Source organism: Panulirus ornatus, chromosome 30, assembly GCF_036320965.1.
Source record: "Panulirus ornatus isolate Po-2019 chromosome 30, ASM3632096v1, whole genome shotgun sequence".
In the NCBI taxonomy this organism is placed as follows: domain Eukaryota; kingdom Metazoa; phylum Arthropoda; class Malacostraca; order Decapoda; family Palinuridae; genus Panulirus; species Panulirus ornatus.
Window position 1 is genome coordinate 25,015,658 of NC_092253.1, and position 16,925 is coordinate 25,032,582.

General features: G+C 41.0%; 1 protein-coding gene across 1 annotated transcript in view; it reads right to left on the reverse strand.

The window, feature by feature from the left end:
- LOC139758510 (protein scarlet-like) overlaps positions 1 to 12,347 on the reverse strand; it is a 47,852-nt gene extending 35,505 nt beyond the window's left edge. Inside the window, exon 1 of the mRNA XM_071680011.1 lies at positions 12,268 to 12,347. The gene's annotated coding sequence lies outside the window, so the exon portion shown is untranslated. The remainder of the gene's footprint in view (positions 1 to 12,267) is intronic.
- Between the last annotated feature and the right edge of the window lie 4,578 nt (positions 12,348 to 16,925).

The window sequence follows — 16,925 nt, forward strand, 5'->3', positions numbered from 1 at the left end:
TATTTATGAAGTTAAAAACAAGACGCGTGAACGTACGTGTGCAATTTGTAAGACAAACAATACACATTTGAAGTGTAGCACATACTGGGACAAAGAAAATGGAACAAGCTGTTGTTCAGTGTCCGCAGCCGACGGTGGCTGCTTTTCTTAAGGTCATGACCTTGATGATTATGGAGTAATATCAGCTAGTTCTTCACCCATTCCCCACATGACTGATAACCGATGTGATGATACCAGCAGTAGGCTTTGCTTCAAACCTGACTCCCATTAATTATTTTCATTCATTGGTATATACTTCATTAAAAATATTTAAATGTAATTCATAAATCATTTTTCTGTCAACTGTTACATTCACATTTCATATAGTATTTAACAAAAATATGAAATATTATTTTTCTATATTTTCTTTAAAATTTGCTTAATTAGTACATGAATTTACAAATGCTAATAAAGCAACATCAGCGATGAAAAAGATTAATCTATCAATATCAAATAACATGTTCCCTAGAAATGTAACGTATACTAATTGTAATTTACTGTACACAAAAAAATCTATGGAAAGATTCCAATAGATGTATTGATATATATGAAATAAGAATGAGACAGGTACTGTACAAGCTTTCTCCTATTACACAACACAGGTCAATCTTTCCTCACTCATTCTCTCCATGTGTCCAAAACATTTCAAAACACCCTCTTCTGCTCTCTCAACCACGCTCTTTTTATTACCATACATCTCTCTTACCCTTACATTACTTACTCGATCAAACCACCTCACACCACACATTGTCCTCAAACATCTCATTTCCAGCACATCCACCCTCCTGCGCACAACTCTATCCATAGCCCACCCCTCGCAACCATACAACATTGTTGGAACCACTATTCCTTCAAACATACCCATTTTTGCTTTCCGAGATAATGTTCTCGTCTTCCAAACATTCTTCAAGGCTCCCAGAATTTTCGCCCCCTCCCCCACCCTATGATTCACTTCCGCTTCCATGGTTCCATCCGCTGCCAGATCCACTCCCAGATATCTAAAACACTTTACTTCCTCCAGTTTTTCTCCATTCAAATTTACCTCCCAATTGACTTGACCCTCAACCCTACTGTACCTAATAACCTTGCTCTTATTCACATTTATTCTTAACTTTCTTTATTCACACACTTTACCAAACTCAGTCACCAGCTTCTGCAGTTTCTCACATGGATCAGCCACCAGCGCTGTATCATCATCGAACAACAACTGACTCACTTCCCAAGCTCTCTCATCCCCAACAGACTGCATACTTGCCCCTCTTTCCAAAACTCTTGCATTCACCTCCCTAACAACCCCATCCATATACAAATTAAACAACCATGGAGACATCACACACCCTTGCCGCAAACCTACATTCACTGAGAACCAATCACTTTCCTCTCTTCCTACACGTACACATGCCTTACATCCTCGATGAAAACTTTTCGCTGCTTCTAACAACTTGCCTCCCACACCATATATTCTTAATACCTTCCACAGAGCATCTCTATCAACTCTATCATATGCCTTCTCCAGATCCATAAATGCTACATACAAATCCACTTGCTTTTCTAAGTATTTCTCACATACATTCTTCAAAGCAAACACTTGATCCACACATCCTCTACCACTTCTGAAACCACACTGCTCTTCCCCAATCTGATGTTTTGGAAGGAGGTAAATAAAGTGCGTAAGACAAGGGAGCAAATGGGAACTTCAGTGAAGGGGGCTAATGGGGAGGTGTTAACAAGTAGTGGTGATGTGAGAAGGAGATGGAGTGAGTATTTTGAAGGTTTGTTGAGTGTGTTTGATGATAGAGTGGCAGATATAGGGTCTTTTGGTCGAGGTGGTGTGCAAAGTGAGAGGGTTAGGGAAAATGATTCGATAAACAGAGAAGAGGTAGTAAAAGCTTTGCGGAAGATGAAAGCCGGCAAGGCAGCGGGTTTGGATGGTATTGCAGTGGAATTTATTAAAAAAGGGGGTGACTGTATTGTTGACTGGTTGGTAAGGTTATTTAATGTATGTACGATTCATGGTGAGGTGCCTGAGGATTGGCAGAATGCTTGCATAGTGCCATTGTACAAAGGCAAAGGGGATAAAAGTGAGTGCTCAAATTACAGAGGTATAAGTTTGTTGAGTATTCCTGGTAAATTATATGGGAGGGTATTGATTGAGAGGGTGAAGGCATGTACAGAGCATCAGATTGGGGATATATATATATATATATATATATATATATATATATATATATATATATATATATATATATATATATATATATATATATGCGCGAATTCAACGAATCAATAGAATTATATAACTAGTCACATACTTTGTAACACGAATTATACAATATATATCAATAATAATATTTAACATCGAAATTAAAATCTACACAAAAACCATGTAAATTTTTACATAAAAGTCTTTATATACGAAATATATATGTTGCATTTTCTATATTCGTTTTATAGACTCTATAAACCCTTATGGACAAGACTTTTCTGACAAATTTTGGCCGGTAGAATTATGTTCTACCTGTACTCTTAGAAAAGTCATATGTACTTATAAATAAGAATTATCAAACCTGCGCGAGGTATGTGGAATAAGAACATTTCTATGAACGTTTGAAGGATGAAGAAGACAGAAGAAAAGTAAGTTCATGTGAAGACGCGTATTAGATATTACATATTACCTTGGTCTTACAATTTCCCATCAAAAGTGAGTTTAAGAACACATCTCGTAAAAGGGAAAATTGTTTGTTTTTCTCCTTCATTCCATGACCAAAGATGTGCGTTTGTGTATTAACACAAATTTGGTCGCGTATCTCCAACTGCCACTTTTTTCCTTAAGGGAAGAGGAAGTCGTTTTATAAAATCAGGCCATATCTAACCCACAGTTCGTCATTTCTCTGAGGATCAAGCTCCTCTTACTAACAGAATCATCGTCGAGAGAGAGAGAGAGAGAGAGAGAGAGAGAGAGAGAGAGAGAGAGAGAGAGAGAGAGAGAGAGAGAGAGAGAGAGAGAGAGAGAGAGAGAGAGAGAGTTAATGAACTTCGCCTCAGTCGAAGTTGATCATTCGCCCACCAGCTTGTATCTAATGTTTTCAATGCATTGACACCGATGTGGCCTTAATAATCAACTTTCATCATTTTGAATAAGTTTTTTTTTTTTTTTTTTTTATACTTTGTCGCTGTCTCCCGCGTTTGCGAGGTAGCGCAAGGAAACAGACGAAAGAAATGGCCCAACCCCCCCCCCCATACACATGTACATACACACGTCCACACACGCAAATATACATACCTACACAGCTTTCCATGGTTTACCCCAGACGCTTCACATGCCTTGCTTCAATCCACTGACAGCACGTCAACCCCTGTATACCACATGACTCCAATTCACTCTATTTCTTGCCCTCCTTTCACCCTCCTGCATGTTCAGGCCCCGATCACACAAAATCTTTTTCACTCCATCTTTCCACCTCCAATTTGGTCTCCCTCTTCTCCTCGTTCCCTCCACCTCCGACACATATATCCTCTTGGTCAATCTCTCCTCACTCATTCTCTCCATGTGCCCAAACCATTTCAAAACACCCTCTTCTGCTCTCTCAACCACGCTCTTTTTATTTCCACACATCTCTCTTACTCTTACGTTACTTACTCGCTCAAACCACCTCACACCACACATTGTCCTCAAACATCTCATTTCCAGCACATCCATCCTCCTGCGCACATCTCTATCCATAGCCCACGCCTCGCAACCATACAGCATTGTTGGAACCACTATTCCCTCAAACATACCCATTTTTGCTTTCCGAGATAATGTTCTCGACTTCCACACATTTTTCAAGGCTCCCAAAATTTTCGCCCCCTCCCCCACCCTATGATCCACTTCCGCTTCCATGGTTCCATCCGCTGACAGATCCACTCCCAGATATCTAAAACACTTCACTTCCTCCAGTTTTTCTCCATTCAAACTCACCTCCCAATTGACTTGACCCTCACCCCTACTGTACCTAATAACCTTGCTCTTATTCACATTTACTCTCAACTTTCTTCTTCCACACACTTTACCAAACTCAGTCACCAGCTTCTGCAGTTTCTCACATGAATCAGCCACCAGCGCTGTATCATCAGCGAACAACAATTGACTCACTTCCCAAGCTCTCTCATCCCCAACAGACTTCATACTTGCCCCTCTTTCCAGGACTCTTGCATTTACCTCCTTTACAACCCCATCCATAAACAAATTAAACAACCATGGAGACATCACACACCCCTGCCGCAAACCTACATTCACTGAGAACCAATCACTTTCCTCTCTTCCTACACGTACACATGCCTTACATCCTCGATAAAAACTTTTCACTGCTTCTAACAACTTGCCTCCCACACCATATATTCTTAATACCTTCCACAGAGCATCTCTATCAACTCTATCATATGCCTTCTCCAGATCCATAAATGCTACATACAAATCCCTTTGCTTTTCTAAGTATTTCTCACATACATTCTTCAAAGCAAACACCTGATCCACACATAATATTCCTAATCTCTTTTTTATGTTAATGGATGTAATTCTCCTGTATGGCTCCTACAGCACTTGTTTTTTTGCCCTGGAATCACACAAGTAGGTCGTCCCAACACCCTCCTCCATTCTATGTCTTTTCACAAGTAATATGACCAACACATAACATAAGATCTAAGGTCAGGAAGAACGAATGAATTATAATGAATCGTTTTCTCCACTTGAATTTGAAAATTATATTGTATTTTATTATACTTTGTCGCTGTCTCCCGCGTTTGCGAGGTAGCACAAGGAAACAGACGAAAGAATGACCCAACCCACCCACATACACGTGTATAGAAATAAACACCAACACACGCACATACCTATATGTATACATGCATATATGTACACAGACATATACATATATACACATCTACACACTCATACTTGCTGCTCCCATCCATTCCCATCGCCACCTTGCCACACATGAAACGGGATCCTCTCCCCCGCGCGCGAGGTAGCACCAGGAAAAGACAACAAAGGCCACATTCGCTCACACTCACTCTCTGTAAGTCCCAGATTTATGTTCGCCTTTTTAACCCCTACACACACACACACATGGAGATTATAACCTTGAAATATTTGCTTCTCATTCACGTAATGAAAGTTAACATAATTCATTCTGTAGGTTCTGTTTTAAGCAGACAAATAAGACCATCAATTTGTATTAAAATTCATATGCCATGTATGATAGACCAAGGAGTTTTTCTACGCTAGCCTACAAAAGTATGCGTGCGACATCTGTCGTAACCATTTCCCATCTTCATGTCGTTTGTAGGTTTATATATCTCGGAGCATAGCTATCAATTTCATTATCATATCCTGGAATCAGGATTATTCCCAAAACCTACCCGTGAGACACAATTCTGTAACCTCTAACCATACCGTAGCTTGACTTAAATCACTCCTCTCTTGTTTACATCCAATCAAAACCAATTTTCTAACCACTGAAAAAAAAAAGTTAGTTGGTTGGTTATTTGGCTGTACCTATCAACTATCTGGATCATTATTGGTGGTCAACAAGATCAAACTACCAATTGAAAAAAAATCTCTTCACCTTCTTCAGATACTCAAGATCATTTGAAGACCATACGCTCTCTCACTTCATACATGGCCCTTGTCACATGTAAAAAAAAGGGGGAGGGGGGCCCTCAGGATTGCAAGTTAAATGACAAATCTAGTACATGCAAACACGCATATGTAGAAAAAAAAAACCAGAAAAACATGATTTTCTGAAAGCTTTATACTTGACATGACTGTTTGTACTACTATATGACTGATGGTATCTTCCAATAAACACATTACTGGTACGATCTCGTATTACTGACGCAGGACTTTCATTTTACATTAGGCTCCCCACTCACCAGAATATTCACATTTTCTTACACCGATTGTGTAGTTCAACGGTATAATTCTGGTCGTTGGTAGTGAGCAGTTTCTCCTTAAGTAAATTTCATATCTATACTCAAATCTGTCCGTTAATATGAACATAATCTTGTTAGAAATTTTATGAAAATATTCACCACATTTGAAAAATGCTTGCATAGAGTTTGCTTTCTTGTGTCTTTGTAGAATATTAATATTACTGAAAGATTTTTAGTGACATCTTGATTATTCAATCATTGTTTACTCTGTTTTGAATTATTTTTTAAGATCAGCATTATGCTGGTTTCTTTTAAAGATCACCTAAATGACTGCAGTTGGAATAACATATAGCAATATATGACTATCACTTCGTTTTATACGTTTATCACATGTAATCAACACAACTCATGAAATGAAATTATTTGTGATGAAGCAATCACCTACCTTAAACACAACACACACTCTACCTAAGAGCCCTACTGCACTACATTTACATAAAGACCGACCTGTGCCAATAATGGCAACCCAAGCAATACATACACACCCTACCTGTTCCAGTTATGGCACCCTGAGAACACACACACACACACACACACTACCTGTACCAGTAATGGGGCCCTGAGCTCACACAGGCGACCTGTTACAGTTATGGCATTCCTAGAACTGGCTGTCATTGACAAGCCCCTGTGCCAAGCTTACTCTGGGCGAATCTTTACATAGATCAACGCACTAGGGAGCAAGTTTGAATAAGCGTTCGGACCTAATGATCTGTGGCGACCCTTCTCCCTCCCAGTGTTGCTATATTACATGTACCTCGACAAACTCACGTTAAGGACCCGATGATCAAGGAGCGACCTCCCTCCCACACAGCCCTTTATAACACGACTCAAGGATTCTCTCTCCCTAGGTCGCTTTCCCGATTCCCATGGAGTGGTGTCAATCATCAAGGTGCCACACCCTCAGCCTGGCCGAGGATCATGACCCACCTCCGCTGGAGTCACCACAAAGACCCGCTCTTAAGGCGCCGCACCAACTGGCTCTTGTGCAGTCCTTATGCTCACTACAATAACTTGCCAGCCGCCAGGTGGTGTGACTGACGCGTCGACTCTCAAATCTAACACATTAGCATTATTCGCGCCCCGGCTTGAGGTGACCCAGACAGCAAATAGCAGGCCTGATGCCTGCTGGAGCCAGTCAAGCCAGCTGATTTGCTAGACACAGCGAGGTGCAGGCGCGCAAATGGAAACATCTCCCGCCATGAGAGTCCAGCTCATCCCACCCTTTGGCGGAAGCCCCCGTGGGACCTCGTCATCCACAGCGTCGTGTAACTACGGCTCTGTCCTCGCCCTCGCCTGTTTCCTACAGCTCAACCACGAGAAAGCAATTCCTTTCTCTTTTTTTACAATTTCGTAGTGCAGGAGCCAAATTCTGCCCACCCACATCACATCTGTATCCCCTGTTGGCGAATAGCTGGAAAGCAATAAATTAAGTATATATGCTGTGAAATTTACTGTAATGAATTGATTGCTTATTCACATATTTTTTTTTTTTCTTTGCGTGCATGCCCCTCCCAAGAAAAAGAAATCTGGCTACATCAGTGTTTCCCCATGAAGCACATACACTGAACCTCGACAACAGCTTCCTTCCCTACGAACCATGGGATCTCGGCAACAGCTTCCTCTCACCTGCACAACTTGGGGATATCGGCAACACGTCCTCACCATTGTAACCCAACACAGTGAGCTCTGCCCCCTGCCACAATACCACGATGAGAGCAGCCAACGACTCCACTTTCCACCTCAACCCTGCCTCACCACAACATTACTGCACCACAGCCATACCTCGTCTCATCTCTCCTCCTGTAGTATGAGCTCCCACCAGACCTGCATTCTCCGAAAGCTGTCAGTTAAGCATGCTTATGTACCCATGTTTCCGAACCCTATCTTCGTCCACTGCCATGATAGACAGGAGACATGTCGCTCCAGCTTAGTGTCCAAAAGTTAACCATTTTTCCTTTTAAGTATAAATGGAAACTTGAAACTCTATTCTCTAAGTTGTAGTTTATTAAAGGAATAATACATCCCATCATTATGTTACATATTACACCTGGAAGTGTTACTGGCTGTTGTAATTACAATATGCAATGGTACTTTTACGTAAACTTGATACTTAGTGATAATAGCCTTGGCCTCATGTTATTCATCGAGTTACCGCGCTCAGCAACATCCCCGATAGAGGTTTCCTACATATCAAAACCTTGAAAAAAAACACACACACACACAAGCCACCGACATACAATGCATAAAAACCAGGGAAAGGGCCCGCCAACAAGCAAAGGCCCGTGTCGGACCAAGGAGAGGTCCGACGACCGTTTAAACAAACAATATTCAGCTGGGAAAACTAAATCGTTCTATATAGTCCATAAAGGCATTGTCTATTTTTTTTTCTTTAATAGAATAATTCTAATGTGATTATATCAAAGAAAATGATGGATATTAGAAAATATTGGTAATTACTCCGATACATGAATGATTTTGACTTCTCTGTTTAATATCATACATATTAAGTATATATTCTTTTTTTTTACTGCCTAAAGATCTGAACTACAAATTTGATACTTGTTTTTGAGAGGTTCAACGCCTGGGTTGGCCTTGATTAAGTAACAACTACATATATATAAAGGGTAACAATATCAGAACATATTAGTTTCTCCAGTTGTTGAAACAACAGTATGTCATTCTCGGTAAATTTGAACTCAGTACAAACATTTTCTCCACTTTGATATTCAGTTTTGTTTACATAGCTGCGAAATCATTTTACAAATCTTAATATTCAGAGTAAATATTTGCATAAAACATCTCTGAGTTTTAATTTCGATGAAAATTAGATATAGATTACTCAGTGGTTGCAACATTGTTTGAATTGATTTGGGATGTATGATTAAATAACATTTAACACAGCACACATCCACCTAAGAGCTAATTGCACATCTATTAAACTCAGGTCACTATGCCAGTACTGGCAGCCCGAGCACAACCTGTCCTGTGCCAATATTGGCATATGTACAATTGGCCATTGCATTAGCATTTGTCAAAGCGTGTTCTCGGGTGTGCCATTACTGGCACCTGTCGGGCGTGTGCTCGGGGTATCACTATTGGCATATATTGGCCTGTGTGTTGTGTAGTGAACTCTTAAGTGATGTGTAGTGAGTTATACGTTAGTAAATGATCCATCGCAAATTAACTACCATGTTACACTTAACTGAGTGTTCTATAATCTTCATCAGGAGGATTGAGTCACAGATGTTTTATGTAAATACCTACTTGAATCAAGATTTGTGAAAAATTTTATGTAAAAAAATTGAATATTGAAAAGGTAGAGAAAAATTATAGCTATCAATTTAGTATATAGAATATTTTGAGCTATCGAATATCATGAACATAGGACTTCTATCACAAATATCAAATTTACCGAGATAACATGGCACTATAGATTCAACAAATGGAGAAGCTATTGCTATGATATTGTTTCCCTTGAAATCTATGTAGCTATTACTGCAAAAAGGCCAACCCATGCGTTGAACCTCTTAAAAAATAAGTATCAAAGACTTTTAGGCAGTAAATTATCAATTTGGATTTGTTTGATATATATAATAACGTAAAGAAAAATTGATGTCAAATTAATTTATGCAAGTATTTTATTAATTCTCTAATTTACATAGTATTAAGAAAAATTTCTAAGTACTAATACATAAATTTTTTGGTGTTAATAATATAAAAAGACAAGACTAACATTAAATGAATAGAACGATTTAGTTTTCCCTATTGAATAGCAAAGCCAAGACTATTAACACAAAGCACCAAGTTAACGTAAAAGTACCATTGTATATTGTAATTTTGATAGCCAATAACACTTCTTAGTGAAATAAGTAGCATGATGATTGGATATATTATTCTTTCAATAAACTACAACTTAGAGAATAGAGTTTCAAGTTTTCATTTGTACTAAAAAGGAAAAATGGTCAACTTTTGGACACTGTGACTAAGCTGGAGCGTCATATCTTCTCTCGCGTTATTGCAGTGGACAGAGATAGGGTTCGGAAACACGGGTACATGAGCATGCTTAAGTGACAGGTTTCGGAGAATGCAGACCTGGTGGGAGCTCATACATAGCCATGGTGCAGGGGTGTTGTGGTTAGGTAGGGTTGAGTAGGAAAGTGGAGTCGTTTGCTGTTCTCATGGTGGTGCTGTGGTCTTATGGCAGGGCGTAGTGGTGAGGACGCGTTGCCGATATACCCAGGCTGTGCAGGAGAGGAAGCTGTTACCGATACCCACAGGTTGTGCCGGAGAGAGGAAGCTGTTGTCGAGGGGCAGTGTATGTCCTTCATGGGGAATATTCAGACAAGAGCTATTTGCTTGGAACTATCACCGAAATGCTTATCGCACATAGAGAGATTCGAGACACTAAATCTAACATCATTGATATACAGAAGAGTAAAAAGCACACAATTCAAGTCTTTATAGTATTAATAGATATAAAAAGTACGATACGGATATTATTTTGGAATAGCAGCCTATTTGTTCTAAGAAGAAAACTGAAATAATGATATGAAGTTATTTGACTGACAATGGAAAAGGCATCTTTCAGGATACTCCAGTGTCTGGCTGATGGCACTGTGGAGTAGATTATGAAAATCAATGGCTATGGCTCGTCTTGATAAGCAACGGAATGAAAAGTAGGTACTCCCTGACTTTAGAACAACACCTCTCGTAAAACTGTAATATTCAGTTGTGACCAAAGAAGCTTACAGCCGGCCATCAGTGCCTTCATAGAGCGAGGCATCACATTCTCATATGACTGATAATACAGCACAAACTAAGGTAATCTATAAAAAAAAAAGTCAACATATGATCTAGCCTTCATGTTTTCATTTCACTTTTGTTTCAGTTCTTTGTTTTTCATATATCTTTTTTTTTTCTTATAAACGCTAAGGTACCAGTATCTTATCTTGATATATAATAGAGTAATCGGATAATGTGGAGGGTTATGAAGGGGAGGGATGAAATAATGAAGTATGATGATACCCAACAGAATTAAGAAAAGTATTATTACTTGCACGTCAGAGCAGGATTATGTATATGTGCATCCCATCAACAAGCAAATTCCATTGTTTTAATGGACACTTTGTTTTCATAGCCAGTGGTTAGTACCAGGTAAAAAATGTTTCAAGCATAATACTGGGATAATTGAAGTAAACTGTATTTCAAGATGTGTTGATATCTTTATCAAACACAACTGGATACATTTCAAACGGATTTTCTGAAACCTTAATTCCTGGCTGTTTTGTAGTTTTATACTGATGGAATTATTTCTCAAAATTGAGAAACATTTGATAGTATACATATCCTATTTCTCTGAAAAAGGGCAAATGCTAAAGTTGCAGCATTACACCTTGGACCTTGCATGTGTATACTATAATCATGCAAGCTCAAAGCTTTAGCAGCCATTTGAGGACCAGGACACATTAGCTTCCATTCCCCCTGGAAACTCACTTATTTGGTTTGACACCAGATACCACATTGTAACAATAAACCGAATTTAAATAACTACACATATCTGATGTAACAAGACACACACATTTAGAAGAAATGATTTCAGCGGTTCCTCCTCAACCGAGGAAAAATTGTACAGCCAAAAATAAGGTACAGTACACGAGTTTATTCCTTTCTAAACAAGTTTCAGTAAGTGTATGAATTCATTTACAAATCATACATAGCTCTGTAGAATGTGAGCCGGTGCCAGGAATATGCTTTGTCTCGACCATCTAAAGGATGGTCACCTATGAATGTCCTCACAATTGTGCGAGGACAACGGCGAGGGTAATCTTGGATTACTTATATGTATCCCTCCCACTGAAGGCGATGGATGTGGACAAAAGAGGTTCCAAATGATCATTTCCTTAACACTTGGTACAGAGTGGGTTTTATCCCACAATTTCCATTCAATAAAGAGCCCTTCCCTATGCGCGGGGATTAGAAGGGCCTACCAAAAAAAAAAGAAAAAAAATCACTATCACCAGAAAGAGTGTAAGGGATATATTAGTACCATTCTTGTCAAACTGTATGAACTACAAGACGCGCGTCCGCTTTCTTACACATTACCAAAACAAAATGGATTATATAGTTGGTCTGGACCCATACGATCATTCACCGAAACAGTAAAGGTAATTAAAGAATTCAATTAAGAAAAAAAGTCTTGCCTATTACCAACCTGATTGGAATTCACACTCAATACAAAATTTCTACGCGTCTTACCTTACATGACCAATCAGGACTGGTCAGCTTCATTTGTGTAACCAAATCTAGGAATTCACTGACGTCACTTGTCTTGTGGTCCACGAACACCCTCCACAATCTGCTGACAAGGAGTGGATAGAGGTGAACTCGTACGCAACCTTCCGATGAAAATTTCTTCCGAACTATTCGACACCTGCTTCGTCGATTGTATGAAGCTTGAGGTTCTAATATTAAGGCCGACAACACGTCAGACGAAAAATCATTAACATCTGGTGTTACGAAAATTTTAATGCTACATTTATTCTTAAAGGCTCGGCGCATGTAGCCCAAAATGTCGACACATGACTCCTGATAAGCATTTACAAAGTTTTACACTGATAGCCAAGAGTTGCGTGATCATGTGAGGGACGTTCGGTACAATGACAGTCTAAACAGAAAAAGACGAAATCATTATTAGCCTCAGGTAAAATCGCATGTTTATGGATAAACTGAATTGTGTCATTTTTTTTTTTTTTTTTTTTTTTGTCTATCACTCAGAAATTGGGATGCTAACATTTCTAATCAAATCAGCTCCACCAACAGTATAGTAGGACTAGATAGCATTTACATCTAATTTTATTCTCACTAGTTGGGTGCTAGGAATAATTCACAGAACTGATCCATTGATATCAAGTTTAATGAATAACATAAACCAGATTGTTCTGGTCTCCGTCTTGGCAACTTCGATGCAAGGGTGTTGGAACTGAAACGCTTCGGTCTGAACTCTGTTGTTCCGTCTCGACCATGTCTTGAAACCTCTCTGAATCAGGGTGTGTGAGCGGAGAACAACGGTCAAATAATTTGTCGTTACACATCCATAAAATGATCAAGAGGCAGCTTATGTCTACTATGGGCGGAAGGGTATTAAGAAAGAGTACAAGTAAGCATCATTTACCTTAGGGGGGAAAAGAAAGTTTGACAAATTCAAAAATACATTTCTTGGTTGTATAAACAACCCATACTGTAATGATGCAAGTTGAATTAGTGTCTCGCCCCACTCAACATTTGCGTCTTGAACGGCCAGTGTCAGACGTACATTGTAAGCTGTGCTGATTACGTGAACGTATTTCCTGCACTACTACCTCGCTACTAACGTCTTACCGCAGTATTCACACCTACTGGTCACCACACACACCTTTCCTGGAACTTCAAAGAATTTGACGCTAAACGGAGTCTCGCTCATGGTACTTGTAAACGATATTAGTTACCCCCCAATAAACCCAGGACAGTCGGAGTGAGGCTTTGGAAACGCTCCTGTGTGAGGAGGAAGTAAACAACGGTGTTCACTGACTCTCTAGTGACTTAAGAAGAGGGTCCCCTTAAATCACAGTGATCCCTCATCAACCTTGGAATGACTCCCGTGAATGGAACTGTAGCGACATCGTCGCCCCACACTGAAGACGCCTCGACTGGGTGGCAGGTGAGAGCCTGTGACCTCACCTGACCTAATGATCCTCGGAAGAAATGTGATCAGTGGCCCATCTTTCAGCTGCACTGGAGTATTAACCCGTAACACCCACACTCGATGTTCGGCGGTGGCAGATAAGGAAAGCTGCCGCTGTAATCACAGATAATTTGACTATTTCCATGAGAGGTGCTGCTCTTACGTACTTAACCTCAAGTCCAACAGCTTGGAGAGAGAGAGAGAGAGAGAGGTCAAATGCTTGCGAAATTCGGCTTCAACGTCTCTAGTTCTCCTTGGAAAAAGCTACCCCTCCCAGACCTGACGTAACCGCCTCTTAAATACCCGGTTATCACTGCAGACAGGCAGTCAGGCAGCTGACTCGCCCACAGACAACAAGTGTACCACTCCGGTACCTGAACTCTTGGCAATGTGACATCAGGCTCAAGCCTTTCTTAGGTCGTCTCCTCCGTCGGCAGATGTTCCAACGTGGCTCCTGACGTTTCATCTTCTTGACAGGTTTCATTGTGGTGCCTCATCTCCCACGTCCGCCTTAGGCAGGACTCGCATGGGACATCGCCTCCGTCCGTCACGAGCAGCAATTGTAACAAGGGACCTACGGCCATGCCCGCGGCACTCCTGCAACCCTAGCACAACCCCAGGAGCCTCCTGCAACTCTAGCACAACTCCAGGAGCCTCCTGCAACCCTAGCACAACTCCAGGGGCCTCCTGCATCCCTAGCACAACTCCAGGAGCCTCCTGCATCCCTAGCACAACTCCAGGAGCCTCCTGCATCCCTAGCACAACTCCAGGAGCCTCCTGCAACCCTAGCACAACTCCAGGGACCTCCTGCATCCCTAGCACAACTCCAGGAGCCTCCTGCATCCCTAGCACAACTCCAGGAGCCTCCTGCATCCCTAGCACAACTCCAGGGGACTCCTGCATCCCTGGCATAACTCCAGGAGCCTTCTGCTTCGCTAGCACAACTCCAGGAGCCTCCTGTAGCCCTGGCACAACTCCAGGAGCCTCCTGCAGCCCTAGCATAACTTCAGGAGCCTCCTGCTTCCCTAGCACAACTTCAGGAGCCTCCTGCATCCCTAACACAGCTCCAGGAGCCTCCTGCATCCCTGGCATAACTCCAGGAGCCTTCTGCTTCGCTAGCACAACTCCAGGAGCCTCCTGTAGCCCTGGCACAACTCCAGGAGCCTCCTGCAGCCCTAGCATAACTTCAGGAGCCTCCTGCTTCCCTAGCACAACTTCAGGAGCCTCCTGCATCCCTAACACAGCTCCAGGAGCCTCCTGCATTCCTAGCACAACTCCAGGAGCCTCCTGCTTCCCTAGCACAACTCCAGGAGCCTCCTGCATCCCTAGCACAACTCCAAGAGCCTCCTGCAACCCAAGCACTAACCGGCAGCCGCCGCACTCTGCAGGAGCCGCGATGCGTGCCACACTCACCACCTACCGGAGCTCCACGTCGACTCAGCAGCCACGCCCTTCTCCCACGTGCTCCTGCTTCATCTGACACCTCCTACCATCACCAGCAACACAGGACCCCTGCCATGCCTGTCTCATACTACTCAACCTACCTTTACCTCATCATCATGATCCTGCACGTCCAGTAGCCCAGTGCCCTCAGTCACCTCACCTTGTCTATCATCCAATAATACAGTGTTGTTGTTGTTGTTGCTGTTGTTGTTTGACGTGTTGCCGTGCACCTCTCTCCGTTACAACACTCCAGTTACCCAACTCAGAACGTTACGAAACTTTAACCATAAATATATCGACCACAGACTATCCCAGTAGAAAGGAAGGATGTGTGGACGCATTTCTAAAAGATGAGGACGGAAGAAAGAAAATAAAACTAAATACCATCACAAGTATCAGTATTGTCTGTTGACCCCTTCATCGATGGTATGCGAATTATCGGAGCACAGTTACTCACATTCGCTCCTGTGAGGTTGCAGAGAAAGATGAAATTTCGTACCTTTACGTCAGTACGACACATGACAACTGTGGCTGAAATTCTGACGAACTTCAAGTCCTAAAAACAAATACTAGATTACGAGATGATTTGTTTATCACGTAAAATAAAAACATAACAGCTTCACCGGAGCAAACACCAGTAAGTGTATATACAACCATCTCTTTAAACTAAGAAATGTAGATGACGTTTTTGGAGTAAATTTCAAGACGGATATCAACTTAAAAGGCAGTCAAGGAAATTCTCCCATACTTAGATTGATATGATTTATGTCATTTGGATACGGTATTAAGTTTCCTTTTGTAATACCTTCTGTTCACACATAATTTCGTCAGGATAAGCAATGAGACAGACTGAATTACACGAATGTAAAACTCGCTCCCCATAACACACAATCAGCAATCATAGATCTGCATTCGGAGAAATGACCTGAACTACTACACTCTGGATCAAAAACAACCTATCCCTCACTCAAGAACTTCAAGATGGAGTTATGATTATTGTATCAGCAAACTGAACCAGTTGGCTTCGAGTATACAGTGAAATACTTTGCAAATTTCCAGCTGTGACTTGATCCGCAGAGCGCAGCTTCTTTGTTTTGAAACCATGAGCATCTACAAAAAGGTCTCAAAGCTAAGAAGGACTGCAATCCAGATGTTCATAACGTCTAATTTTTACATTAAAGAAAACACATAATCATTTTGGACCGAGTTAGTACCCAGGAGTAGTACGATACCTATCAGGTGTGCAGGTCAAATTGATCCTAACTTTAACATTTGTAAACAGAAAAACACGACCACGGCTTTACTTTTCTCGCACGTTTAAAAATCACCAATATTTTTATCATTTCTGCAACGTAAACATTCCAGCTTGCTCACATCTGATGAACAACTTTCTGTCTGTTAAAAGAATTCCTTCATGTAAACAAAAGTGAATATATTTACCATCTTTACCTCACACCAAATATCGGAAATTATGAAGACGCATCATGTCCTACAAGTTTCAATTGAAATATGACATTGCTCGGTCTGTTGAGGTGCATTTTGTACCTCTGTGTCATAACTGTGCCGTGGAAAAGGACGGAGTGAAGGCCAGAACTAAAAGGGGAGGCTTTCAGGCCAGTCGACCATGTAAGATCTGCATAGCACTATTAAATCCAGTTTAAATGAGTTTCCCCTCCCATGATATCCAGATAATTATAGTTACCCCTAAAAGTTTTCTATAATATTTGCACCAACTCAGCAACAGATGACG